General features: G+C 39.6%; 1 long non-coding RNA gene across 1 annotated transcript; it reads left to right on the top strand.

The window, feature by feature from the left end:
* Positions 1-951: 951 nt before the first annotated feature.
* On the top strand, positions 952-2,149 carry LOC125471040. The gene is made up of 3 exons (XR_007253345.1): positions 952-1,267; positions 1,352-1,470; positions 2,026-2,149. It is a non-coding gene; the product is annotated as an uncharacterized LOC125471040 (long non-coding RNA).
* The last annotated feature ends 12,030 nt before the right edge of the window (positions 2,150-14,179 follow it).

Raw genomic sequence — 14,179 nt, 5'->3', positions numbered from 1 at the left:
TATTTACATGGAATTTAAACTTGAGAATTGAATGTCCCAAATTCCAAGTTTTTTTCCACGTGGAAATTCTAAATTTCCATGTTTATGAATCCAAACAAAGGAATTGGTGCATATCAATTTATAAATTTTGACATTTATCGAAATTCTAAGTTTATTTCCCTTATCCAAACATAGTGTAACCCTTGACTCTCTTTCTTTTCTCTCTCTCAATATATATATATATATATATATATATTATATTTCAACTACTACTATATATATGCATGCAATGCAACGTCATAAGTAAAGAGAGGTGAAAAGTTGATATAAATAAAATTTGAGAAGTAGTGATGTTATTTATAGGATACATAGGTCGGCCATGTTGGTGAATAAGCACTTGAGGTGTCGAATGGCTAGAGCAAAGACATGAGAATATGACATTAGGAAGGGAGGTGGAGCTGGACATAATTTCTAAGTAGGAGGTGTCTAAGTGCATGCAAATAAGATGAGGGAACCATTGACACGCACTTAAATGGATTACCACATACTAGTACTGAGATCAAATTAAGTTATATAAATGTCATGCAAAATGCTAGTTATCAATACAACACGTCAAGGAATCAAAGTATGATTAATACATATGTAAGTAAAATACCACAAAACTTTTCAATTAAAACTCGAAAGTAAATAAATATAATTTAAAATACAGGATGTAACAACTCGCCCTTAATTTTATAATTTTATTAATTTTAAATGAGTGATTTGACGAAAATGTTTCTAGAGGCAAGAATTTTAACTTCCGTTGACCATCAGTTAGAGGGATGTATGACTCATTCTTTTAGCGTATTTGCATAGTTGTCGACAATACGAACGCGTAGACATAAGCAGAATTGAATTTGAAGTTAAAACGAAAATGTTATAAAACTCAGAACGATCAGAGTATTTTAGACCACACTTGCACATGGCAAGATTCCCCATTTTTCTGGGGGTTTGCTTTTTTGTCCCGTGATATCTCACTCTCACTCTCTATTTTCTTCTTCTTCTTCTTCTTCCACTCTCACTCACCTTTACTCCTTCTCCTCCTCTTTTGCCGAGACACACACACACCCACACCTCTACACTTGCAACCACGGTAAGGCAACACCCCCACCATCATCCCTTGTAATCCTTGTGAGCCATTAGACCTAGAAATAGGAGAAAAGTACCTTGTAAACTACCTCCCCGCACTGCACAGTACCATCACTGTGCATCATTCTTCTCCGGTGAATTCTGACCATTTCCATCCAAGGTAAGCCTCGAAATTGGTCCCTATTATTGTAGATCATGTCTAGGTTCATGATTGGTAAGTTTTTGGGTGGTTTTGGTGGTGTAGGAGCTCGGAAAACACAAAGGAAGGTCACTGTTCATTCTGGAAATTTTCAACCCGTGGTCGTTTGGCCACTTTTCAGCCATTTTTCCGGCCAACTCCGATCTCCATTGGGCCTCCTAAGGGTAAATCTCTTCTCTACATTTCTAAATTCAAAATGGTTTTTGAATCATCAAGTTTGGTTAAGTATCGAACTAGAATTTAGTTATGAAATTTGGGAAGAAATTTTCAGATTTCTGGAAATTTTGGCCGTGACCATTTGACCATCTTTAGGCCATTTTTCTGGTCAACACCGACATAACCTCGGCTACAATTTGGTATTTACTTGTTCTATACATTTCTAGCTTTAATATGGATCTTGAATCATCTAATTTGATTGAAAATCGAGCTAGAAATTAGCCCTGGAATTTGGGATGAAATTTCCCAGATTCTGGAAAACTTGGACCCGTGGCCATTTGGCCATTTTCAGACCATTTTCCCGGTCAACTCCGGCCACTATTCGACTCCAAACTGGTACAAACATGTTCCCCACGTTTCTAGCTTCTAGTTGGCTTTTGAATCATTGAAATTGGAGCTTGAAATGAGCTCCTACAATTAGGGGAAAAACATGAAATAAAATTTGGAAAACTCGTTTATACGTTAATACGTTATACATAATTACATAATGGTTTTGTTTCTAGGTGAAACGTATTGCAAGGATCTTCGAAGCCCGCAAGGTGGGTTCGACCCGACTTCATGTTATGTGAGTGGGCATTTGTTCTCTCTCTCTCTCTCTCTCTCTCTCTCTCTCTATATATATATATATATGTGTGTGTGTATGTATATGTATATCTTACGGTTTCCAGAATCGTTTTTATATGGAACTATGCTTTGTTTGCCATGTCGTAAATAAGTTACATTTTAAATATTGCACTGTTACACTTGTGAATTGTATTGTGTGATGCTGCGAAGACTCTGGTAAGCTTCAAGTGAGTATTATGTGATTGAATGGGTTGTATTGCATTGGTATGCTGATAGGAGCATATTTATGCGACTTAATTGGCTTGTGATGCGTTACGAATGTGACACATAAATTAAACCCTATTTGTGACAATTGTAGTAATGATGTAAGTAGGGATCGTTCTAACCGGGGATTAACTAGGGGTGCTAAACACTTGACTCAAATAAATAAAACTAATCTTTAAACACTTAATTCACTTAACGAAAACTCAAAATAAGTCCACAAGACTCCAAATACTTAAAAACACAAAATAAGATAGATTAAGACTAAACTAAATATGGGGGGGGATTGAGGTTTTGACGAAATTAAACTAAAATGCACAGATTTTAATTAAGGGCAGAATGTAAATATGAATGTGATGAAAATATGGATGAATGCTAGCTAGAAGGTTCTTCTCCACACATGTTACACTTGCATACAAGATGATTTTCAGTTGGTCTTTCGATGAATTATGAAACTCAACACCCCGGGTTAATTAGGTCCGCTTAAATTAACCGTCAAGTTTTCCTTAAGTTAATGAATTGGATGATTGCATGCGACAACCCAAAGTATTCCCCACAAGTTCCCTACATGAATTGCATAATAGAGATACAAGCAAGAATCATTAAGCATCATGAAAACTATAAGTGTTGACGAGGCATTCATTACTATGAATTGCATGAAACTTATGCCAAGAATTTACTTAACGCGATTGTTTATAAGCAACCTCCACTACTTGTGAATATAAGTTCATAACTATTAGGTGAAACTCACTTATATTCTAGCGTCATATTCATGCATGAAAATTAAGCGTGCACTCTCAATAAACATACATAAATAGGTTATCAATCAAACAGTTAAACAAATTGAATCCACAACTCATGAACTTCCAACCAAAGGTAATCAATTCATATTGCAAGCGTAAACATGGTTTCGAATTACCCCCTAGCTAATGGGGGGTTTAGTTCCTCATACGTACTAAACAAAGATAAGTAAATTTAAGCATTGAAATCAAGGAAAAGAAAACACCTAAAAATTCCAACAACTCAAACTTGAATTGTATGAACGTTTATGCCCTTCTCCTCCTCTTTGTTGTGGCACAAGGTCTAAGGATAGGTTTTGGGATGGTGTTTGTATGTGGAATGAAGTGGGGAATGGTTGGGTAGTGTTTTGGAGGGATGGGGAGTGGTGAAATGGAAGGGGAGAATGCTGGAAATGAAGAGTGAAATGCACGGCTTGCTTGTTGTTTTTGTGTTTGTTGTTGTGTGAATGGAGGTGTGGAATGAATGATCTTTTGTGGCTGCAATGGATGCTTATTTATAGATAGATGAATGATTAAAAGAGGGAATATGACAGCTAGGAGGGAATGATTAAAAGAGGGAATGCATGTGGAAGTGTGGCTGCAATGAAAGAGAAAAGCTGGAAAATGGAATGGGATGCACGGCAAGGGCTTCTTTGGTGCTGAAAATGCATGTGAAAGCATGTGAATTAAAGCTAGGGTGAATGATGATGAATGCATGTGGATTAAAGAGTGAATGGTGGCTGCAATAATGAAATGGAATGCTGGAAAGTGGATATGAAATGCACGGCAAGAGCTTGTGGATGCTGAAATTGAATGTTTTTGCATGTGAATTAAAGTTAGGGTGAATGATGATGAATGCATGTGGATTAAAGAGGGAATAGATGGTTTTGCTGGTTCTAAGGCTTTGTTTGATTGGGCTAGGCCCTTTGTTTTATGTCCTAAAGTGCATACAAGACTTCAATTTCGTCCAACACTTTGGCTCCAAGCATAAGCTATCCATTCTAAGCCCAATTTTGCTCCAAAATGCACCTTTTTGCTTCCTTAGCCATATGAACCTAGAAACACACGAAATTGGCATAAAGGACTAAAATAACTAAAGAAACATAACGTAAATGCACGAGAACAAGCCAATTAAGTCGCATAAATATGCTCCTATCAAATTCCCCCACACTTAGCTTTTGCTAGTCCTCGAGCAAAACAGAAAAACAAAACAAAACCTAAACCTTCCAATAATGGTCTCAGGGATTTTCAATGCACATGACATGTTAAAAATTCATTATCTCCACAGATTTTAGTCATCTTCACACTTAAGTACATTCTTAATCATAGTCACCACATACTAGTTCACAATTAAGCATTTAAAACCATGTTTTGAATGTAGTAACATGCCTTAGAGAATTTGCTCAATTCCTTACAAGATATGCCCTCAATTTTCACTCAGAATTTCTAACTACACACCCTAATCTAGTTATATGTGAGAAGATTGATGTAAACATGAAAAGAACACTCACATATATATATCACAAGGAAAACAATTTCTGGAGTTAATAAACATGTTTAGATATGATCTCATGAATGGAATACTACTACTTAGATGCGAGAACCATTGACACCATATGCTTATACCAACTTCAAACTCCACAAATTGAAATGCACAACACTCAAGATAGAAGTCAAGGGTTGTAATGGGGCTTAGGGTATTGGTTAACAATGGAAAGATAGAGGGAAACAAAGGTTCTTAAAGCAATAGCAAGCAAAGTAATGAAATCGAAACTTAGAACTCACTTTAAAACACAGAAATCAACTTTTAACACAAAGGGAAGAACTAAGCAACACTCAGAGCCATATTCAACATTTTTGGACCCTTTCCTCAACTACCACAAACATGTGAACTTATTTTCATTTATTTCAAACTTTTTTTTTTTTTTTTTCACAATTTTTTCTTTTCTTTTTCTTTTTCCTTTTCTCTTTTCCACCCGTGCCTATGGCACATTAACTCACATGAAACCAAATTCTCCTACACTTGGGTTCTGCCAAACATTAATCAAAGGGAGTTCAATTCAAATCATGCTTTGCTATGCTTCAAGAATAAGGGTATGGATGGTCCTAATCTAGGCTAGGTGAGGATAGTGTGGGTTAACAAAGAATGTAAGCTTAACAATGCTCAATAGGGTTAACTTAAACATATAATGAAGTAGGATACACGGCAATTTGGCTTTGGTGGTGGTCACTACACAACTTCTTCTTGAATATGTGTTATGCAAATCAATAACATGCTTTGAATGAAATGGGCATGAGTTCTAGCATTTGGAACTATATGATGAAACGCCTTCTAAGTAGTAACCAAGCAAAGAATAATGAGATCATGCAACGACTTTTAGAAAACAATAATGCACAGATTTTAACTCTCCAAATAACGTTTAGGCTTAAGTCTCACAAGGTTGTAGCGTTTGTTTGTGTTCCTTCCTTCAAGCATGTTACAAAAACTAATTTTTCTTTTATGATTGCATGTAAAGTCATACATTATAATCATAACCAAGCATATACCAAGAGTAAATCAAACTTTTCTTTATGTTTATAACTCTTTTTAGCAGTCATGCAATTAAAAACCAAATCCTCATCATTGCGCTGGAAGGTACCCTAAGACACAAACACACAAAAACGACTCAAAACACTCTTTTTAGGCTTTTCAAAACATGTTTTTCAAATTTTATGTGATTTTCGGAGTTATAAAACAAAACACACTAAAACACTCCAAATCAGCTTAAAAACATTTTAAAATAGCAAGGAACAACACTTGAAGTTATGGGTGATAAAATCCAACAAATTTGCATCAACATACTTAGTTACCCCCCCCCCCCCCCACACTTCAATCAAACATTGTCCTCAATGTTTTACGCTTAAAACCACACTTAAACACAAGCAAACACAAAAACAGCAACTAAACTCATTAAACAGGGCAGAATGTAAATAACAAGGAGAAGAGGTTTAGGGACGCAAATCTGGTTATGGAGTGTAGATTCCTTCTTCTCCTTGGTGATTGCATTGTGGCTTGATCTTTAGTTTGACTGGAAGATTTTCTGGTTTCCTCCAATCATTGATTTTCCACAGGCTACTCTTGAACTGGGCTGGAGGATTCTGACACATGGCAGGCAAGCACGAGGTGGAGGTGATGACCTGTTTCTTTGTTCAATCTTTCCAATTCGTATCCTCTAACCCTCTTCAATACGAATTGGAAAGATTGATGTTTCATTGTCACTCGTCTTAGCTGTTCTCCAAGTAGATGTGGTCCCTTCTCTGGAAGTGTATCAACCGTTGAAGATGACTACTCGAGAGCAACGCTAGGTAAGCAACCAGGGAATAGATTCCAGGTAGTCGGTTCCAGATCGGAAGACTGACTCCAAGTGCCGGCTGATTGCTCTCTTTCACTTTGCCATGCGAGTAATAACAAGGACAAAGGGAAAGATAGGGAAAGAGCATGATATGAGATACCTTTGCTTTCGCCCTTGATGATATGAGATACTTTTGCTTTTGAAGAAGCAGCGAATGAATCAGCACATATATTTGTTGCGCTTGTCTCCACATGCTTCGATCTACCTTTTCCTCCTGCCTCATCGGTACTACAAGCATCTGGTATCTTCTTTGGGGGTACATCACTGGTTGAATAGGTGTTCTCAAGGGAAGAAGAAAACTGAGCATGTTTGAGAGGTTTGGTTGCAGCTACATTCTCGGCCGAGAAGAAGAGTCATGCGTTTTTGGGTGTATGCCTTGCCATGAATGTTAATGTATATAGGAATTGTAAATGCGAGTAGTAGTGCGGATGCGGCAATGACCTCCACGCGTCTTCAACTTTGTCAGAGATCTTTTGACAAAGTTGCACGCGTTATCTGAAAAGCCGGGATTTCGGCTTTGTCACCCACGCTTGTCGGCAAAAGTGTGTAGCTGCATTCTCGGCCTCCACGCGTCTTCAACTTTGTCAGAGATCTTTTGACAAAGTTGCACGCTTTATCTGAAAAGCCGGGATTGCGTCTGAAGAGTTGGCGAACTTTACGCAGGAAAATCCGGCTTTGAAGAGTGGTGTCTCTTCAATTTTGAATCGGTGGTTGTATCGCCTCTCCCTTTATAGAGGTGATCGATCACCTCTAACATGCACACTTTGAAGATTGCCTATTCGTGAAAATCGTCTCCGGCCCTTTGAGATTTTACTCCATCCAACCCTTCTCTTTTAACTTCTTGAAAAATGGCTAACCCATCTAACATTTGCTTAGATTTGAGTCTCAGCAGTGATCCGGTTGCATCGCGTCAGGGTAAGGTATGGTGCCTGTCTTTCTTATCTTCTAATAACCCTCTTACAGGTGAAGACTCCATGATGACGGATGCAACAAAAGCTACGATAGTAGCTAGGAACCTCCTCACTCCTAAAGATAGTAGGCTGCTTTCAGGACGGTCCAATGAGCTGGCCGTTCAAGAGTCCCTAGCTCTCAGTGTGCAGTGTGCGGGCTCTGTTTCCAACATGGGCCAACGCCTACTTGCTCGATCCCGTCAAGTTGAATCATTGATGGCGGAGGTGGAAAATCTTAAGCAAGAGATCAAACAGCTTAAGTGTGAGAATAGAAGTTTGCACGTGCTTGCAAATAATTATTCGACAGGCATGAAAAGGAAGCTTGATGAGATGCAAGAATCTCAAGGTCGAATTCAAAGTGACCGTCAAAGGCTTGCGGCTTTCTTCCAGAGACACCTTTTTCCTGCGTCATCTAGCGTTCCACCAAGTATTGGGGCCTCGAATGATCTATCTTCGGTGCCTCCCGTTCCTATGCCTATGCTCCGATGCCTCCCGCTCCGATGCCTCTTGCTCCGATGCCTCCTGCTCCTAGAGTTTTGCCACGTAGTGGGGCTTCACGTAAACAACCTTTGTGAAGGCTCCATCTTTCTCTTTCTTTGTTAGATACATTTTTTTTTTTCGCACTTGTAATTTCTCGGAAATCAATGAACATGCTTTGTTTTATTCAGTGTATTGGGTTGCCTCCCAAGTAGCGCTTTCTTTTACGTCTTGCAGCCGGACGAGACCTTCTTTTCTCACTTAGGACCCACATCATGCAATGGGATCTCCTCCACAACATGCTCAATCAAGTTCTCGTAGTACGGCTCAATGAATGGGAGGGGATAGTGATCCTCCCTGATTCTGGCGTTTGGATTCCTAAAGTCCCTGTAAAAGCTCCCACCACCTTGAAATTGATTGGGTACCTGCACCAAACAAGGTAACAACCTATTAGTTGAAATGGGAATCGGAATTGGGATTGGAGACTTACTAGCATATTGTAGTGAAGGTTCAAAATCGGCAGCCCTATCAACAATGTCCCCATTTGAAGTTTCGGCCATATTGGGTGGTTGTAGGGCAATCACTCCAAGTTCTTCTCCCATGGTGGTGCTTGATACATCCTTCGTGGTAAGTGTGGATCCTTTCGGCCCTTTGTCCTTATGCACACCTACGACAAAACAAGAATGACTATCGTTAGAATTCTTAATAGAGTTATAAACATTGAATTTAATTATTTCACCACCAAACTCCATTGTTAATGCTCCCTTGGCCACATCAATCTTTGTTTGAGTTGTTTTCATGAACGGACGGCCTAGCAAGAGTGGCAATGATGGAGCATGGCTCGAATCCTCCATTTCTATGACATAAAAATCTGCAGGAAAGATGAGATGATTGACCTGCACTAAAACATCCTCAAGAACTCCCTTGGGATAAACATTAGAACGATCGGCCAATTGAATTATAACACCATCTTGTTTTAACTCACCAAGATTCATAGATGCATAAATGGAATATGGCATGACATTAATAGAAGCACCTAAATCTAACATGCATTGTTCAAACTTAGTGTTACCAATAACGCACGGAATTGTAAAACTACCCAGATCTTTGCATTTAGGGGGTAATTTCCTTTGTAACACAGCAGAGACATTTTCACTTACTTGAATCACCTCTTTGTTCGAGATCCTTCTCCTTGTTGTACAAAGTTCTTTTAAAAACTTAGCATACCTCAGGACTTGCTTAATCGCATCAAGGAGCGGGATATTGACTTGAACTTTCCGAAAGGTCTTTAGAATGTCCTTCTCGGCTTCTTCCTTCTTTGATTGCCTAAACCTGCCAGGAAAGGGCACATTTAGTGGAATAGAACTAGAAAAAGTCGAATTGGGACTTACCTTGGTGGTTTGGGATGGTTTAGGAGGACTAGATGAATTCGGCAAGGTTTGGTCATCCTTGGCCGTGGGCTTTGCTCCCTGTGCTTCTTCTTGCAGCAATTTATCCTCCTCGTCTTGACTTGATTTGGATGTATTTGAGTTCGTTCCAACCTGTATACCACTTCTCAACATGATGGCTTTAGCGGTTTCAAATCCTCCTTTTGGGTTCATAACGGTTGAACTAGGCAATCTGCCTTGTTCTCTAATTTGCCCCATAAATTCGGCAATTTGACCCATTTGCTTCTCCAAATTGTCCACCCTCTTGTCTTGGATTTGCCTCTCTTTGTTTTGAGTTTGGACTTCCTACGTCAAAGCAGTAAGTAATTGAAAAATCTTATCATTATCACTTGAATTACCTACATTGCTTTGGGCAGGTTGTGCTTGGGCTTGTGGTGGTGCCAACGGCATTTGATAGAAACACGGGGGTTGTTGCCTAAATCCGCTTTGTTGTTGACCTTGTTGGGGGTCTCGCCATTTGAAATTCGGATGATCACGCCAACCGGGATTGTAAGTATTAGAAAACGGATCACCACGTGATTGGTATTGGTTGCCATATCCCACGGCATTAAGTGTCTCCCACCCTCCATTCTCAATTAATTTAGGGCATTGATCGTTGACATGTCCTTGCATAGAGCACACGCCACACACACTTGGTCCATGAATCTTCATTCCCTCGGCCAACTGAGAAACAATAGAAGTAAGGTTAGCTAATTGGGATTGAATTTCGGGCATAGAACTTACCTCATTCACTTGTGGCCGTGGGGGGTCTCTTTGTCCAACACCTTCGTATTGTTGTGCATTATGTGCTCGGTTGGCAATTAGAACTTTTGCAGCCCCCGGAGTTTTATCCACCAACGCACCTCCCGCCGAGGCATCAAGCATTTGGCGTTCCATGGGAAGGAGTCCTTCGTAGAAGTATTAAATGAGCAGCTCCTCCTTCATTTGATGCTGTGGACAAGAAGCAACAAGTGATTTAAAACGTTCATAATAAGAAGGAAACGATTCACCTTGATTTTGTTGGATGCCACTAATCCGTTTCCTCAAGAGAATGACTCTTGAAGTTGGGAAAAATTTCTCCAAGAAAGCTCTTTTCATACTATCCCAAGATGTAACCGTTCCGGGTGCTAACTCGTAAAGCCAATCCTTCGCCTTTTCCAAAAGTGAGAATGGAAAAGCCTTCATCATCAGAATGTTCCCGTCGACATTTATGGGTGTCATGCTCGAACAAACAACCTCGAACTCCTTGAGATGCTTGTTGGGATCTTCCATGGAAAGCCCATGGTATTTCGGAATGTGGTGCAACAAGCTTGACTTCAACTCGAATTCATCGGTCTTGCCTTGGTCAGCCGCGGGGTATTGAATGCATAATGGTGCGGCATTGGCCAAACCCGAGGCAGAAAGCTCCTTGATGGTTCGATTGTCCGCTGCCATGGTTGGTACTTCCTCTTCAAACTTTGCCGTGGCCTCCTCTTCAACCTCAACTTCTTGCTTTTCTACTTCAGGTTCGGGACTAGGAGGATTCGACTCTTGCAATTTCTTTTTCCTTCTCAAAGTCCTCTCGAAATCGCCGTCAAAGTCGGAGATATTCTCACAAACAGGTTGTGAGCTACGGGTCATAAACTAGCACCTACACATAAGAGCAAACAAGATAAGTAACCCACTTAATAGACTCGGCACAAGTAAGAAAATAAGTTGCCACACACGGCACAAAAACAAAACACATACACACGGTACAAAATTTAAAACAAAATAGAAACCAAACAATTTAAACAAGACTCAAGACAAGGGATTAGCAACTTTGCTAATCCCCGGCAACGGCGCCAAAATTTGATGCGTTACGAATGTGACACATAAATTAAACCTATTTGTGACAATTGTAGTAATGATGTAAGTAGGGATCGTTCTAACCGGGGATTAACTAGGGGTGCTAAACACTTGACTCAAATAAATAAAACTAATCTTTAAACACTTAATTCACTTAACGAAAACTCAAAATAAGTCCACAAGACTCCAAATACTTAAAAACACAAAATAAGATAGATTAAGACTAAACAAAATATGGGGGGGATTGAGATTTTGACGAAATTAAACTAAAATGCACAGATTTTAATTAAGGGCAGAATGTAAATATGAATGTGATGAAAATATGGATGAATGCTAGCTAGAAGGTTCTTCTCCACACATGTTACACTTGCATACAAGATGATTTTCGGTTGGTCTTTCGATGAATTATGAAACTCAACACCCCGGGTTAATTAGGTCCGCTTAAATTAACCGTCAAGTTTTCCTTAAGTTAATGAATTGGATGATTGCATGCGACGACCCAAAGCATTCCCCACAAGTTCCCTACATGAATTGCATAATAGAGATACAAGCAAGAATCATTAAGCATCATGAAAACTATAAGTGTTGACGAGGCATTCGTTACTATGAATTGCATGAAACTTATGCCAAGAATTTACTTAACGCGATTATTTATAAGTAACCTCCACTACTTGTGAATATAAGTTCATAACTATTAGGTGAAACTCACTTATATTCTAGCGTTATATTCATGCATGAAAATTAAGCGTGCACTCTCAATAAACATACATAAATAGGTTATCAATCAAACAGTTAAACAAATTGAATCCACAACTCATGAATATGACGCTAGAATATAAGTGAGTTTCACCTAATAGTTATGAACTTATATTCACAAGTAGTGGAGGTTGCTTATAAACAATCGCGTTAAATGAATTCTCGGCACTAGTTTCATGCTCATCATAGTAACGAATGCCTCGTCAACACTTATAGTTTTCATGATGCTTAATGATTCTTGCTTGTATCTCTATTATGCAATTCATGTAGGGAACTTGTGGGGAATGCTTTGGGTTGTCGCATGCAATCATCCAATTCATTAACTTAAGGAAAACTTGACGGTTAATTTAAGCGGACCTAATTAACTCGGGGTGTTGAGTTTCATAATTCATCGAAAGACCAACCGAGAATCATCTTGTATGCAAGTGTAACATGTGTGGAGAAGAACCTTCTAGCTAGCATTCATCCATATTTTCATCATATTCATATTTACATTTTTCCCTTAATTACAATCTGTGCATTTTAGTTTAATTTCGTCAAAACCTCAATCCCCCCCCCCCAATATTTTGTGTAGTCTTAATCTATCTTATTTTGTGTTTTTAAGTATTTGGAGTCTTCAGGACTTATTTTGAGTTTTCGTTAAGTGAATTAAGTGTTTAAAGATTAGTTTTATTTATTTGAGTCAAGTGTTTAGCACCCCTAGTTAATCCCCGGTTAGAACGATCCCTACTTACATCATTACTACAATTGTCACAAATGGGGTTTAATTTATGTGTCATATTTGTAACGCATCAAATTTTGGCGCCGTTGCCGGGGATTAGCAAAGTTGCTAATCCCTTGTCTTGAGTCTTGTTTAAATTGTTTAGTTTCTATTTTGTTTTAAATTTTGCACCGTGTGTATGTGTTTTGTTTTTGTGCCGTGTGTGGCAACTTATTTTCTTACTTGTGCCGAGTCTATTAAGTGGGTTACTTATCTTGTTTGCTCTTGTGTGTAGGTACTAGTTTATGACCCGTAGCTCACAACCTGTTCGTGAGCATATCTCCGACTTTGACGGCGATTTCGAGAGGACTTTGAGAAGGAAAAAGAAATTGCAAGAGTCTAATCCTCCTAGTCCCGAACCTGAAGTAGAAGTTGAGGTTGAAGAGGAGGCCACGGCAAAGTTTGAAGAGAAAGTACCAACCATGGCAGCGGACAATCGAACCATCAAGGAGCTTTCTGCCTCGGGTTTAGCCAATGCCGCACCATTATGCATTCAATACCCCGCGGCTGCCCAAGGCAAGACCGATGAATTCGAGTTGAAGTCAAGCTTGTTGCACCACATTCCGAAATACCATGGGCTTTCCATGGAAGATCCCAACAAGCATCTCAAGGAGTTCGAGGTTGTTTGTTCGAGCATGACACCCATAAATGTCGACGGGAACATTCTGATGATGAAGGCTTTTCCATTCTCACTTTTGGAAAAGGCGAAGGATTGGCTTTACGAGTTAGCACCCGGAACGGTTACATCTTGGGATAGTATGAAAAGAGCTTTCTTGGAGAAGTTTTTCCCAACTTCAAGAGTCATTCTCTTGAGGAAACGGATTAGTGGCATCCAACAAAATGAAGGTGAGTCTTTTCCTACGTATTATGAATGTTTTAAATCTCTTGTTGCTTCTTGTCCACAGCATCAAATGAAGGAGGAGTTGCTTCTGCAATATTTCTATGAGGGGCTCCTACCAATGGAACGTCAAATGCTCGACGCCTCGGCGGGTGGAGCATTGGTGGACAAGACACCCATGGCTGCAAAGGTCTTGATTGCTAATCGAGCATTGAACGCTCAACAATACGAAGGCGTTGGACAGAGGAGTACCCCACGGCAACACCAAGTCAATGAGGTAAGTGCCATAACCGAACTTCAAAATCAAATGGCTAACCTTACTACGTTGCTTTCTCAGGTGGTGGAAGGTCCAAAAGTCAAAACCATAGCTTTTTGTGGCGTATGCTCCATGCAAGGACACCCTACGGACACGTGCCCACAATTGATCGAAAATGGAGGGTGGGAGACACTCAATGCCGTGGGATATGGCAACCAATACCAATTACGTGGTGATCCGTTTTCTAATACTTACAATCCCGGTTGGCGTGATCATCCGAATTTCAAATGGCGAGACCCCCAACAAGGTCAACAACAAAGCGGATTTAGGCAACAACCCCTGGGTTTCTATCAAAAGCCGTTGGCACCAC

The sequence above is a fragment of a genome, unplaced genomic scaffold (genome assembly GCF_019419815.1).
Source record: "Pyrus x bretschneideri cultivar Hongxiangsu unplaced genomic scaffold, Pyrus_bretschneideri_v1 Contig56, whole genome shotgun sequence".
Classification (NCBI taxonomy): domain Eukaryota; kingdom Viridiplantae; phylum Streptophyta; class Magnoliopsida; order Rosales; family Rosaceae; genus Pyrus; species Pyrus x bretschneideri.
The sequence above is the reverse complement of the archived record's forward strand: the minus strand, read 5'-3'. Positions and strand labels throughout refer to the sequence as shown.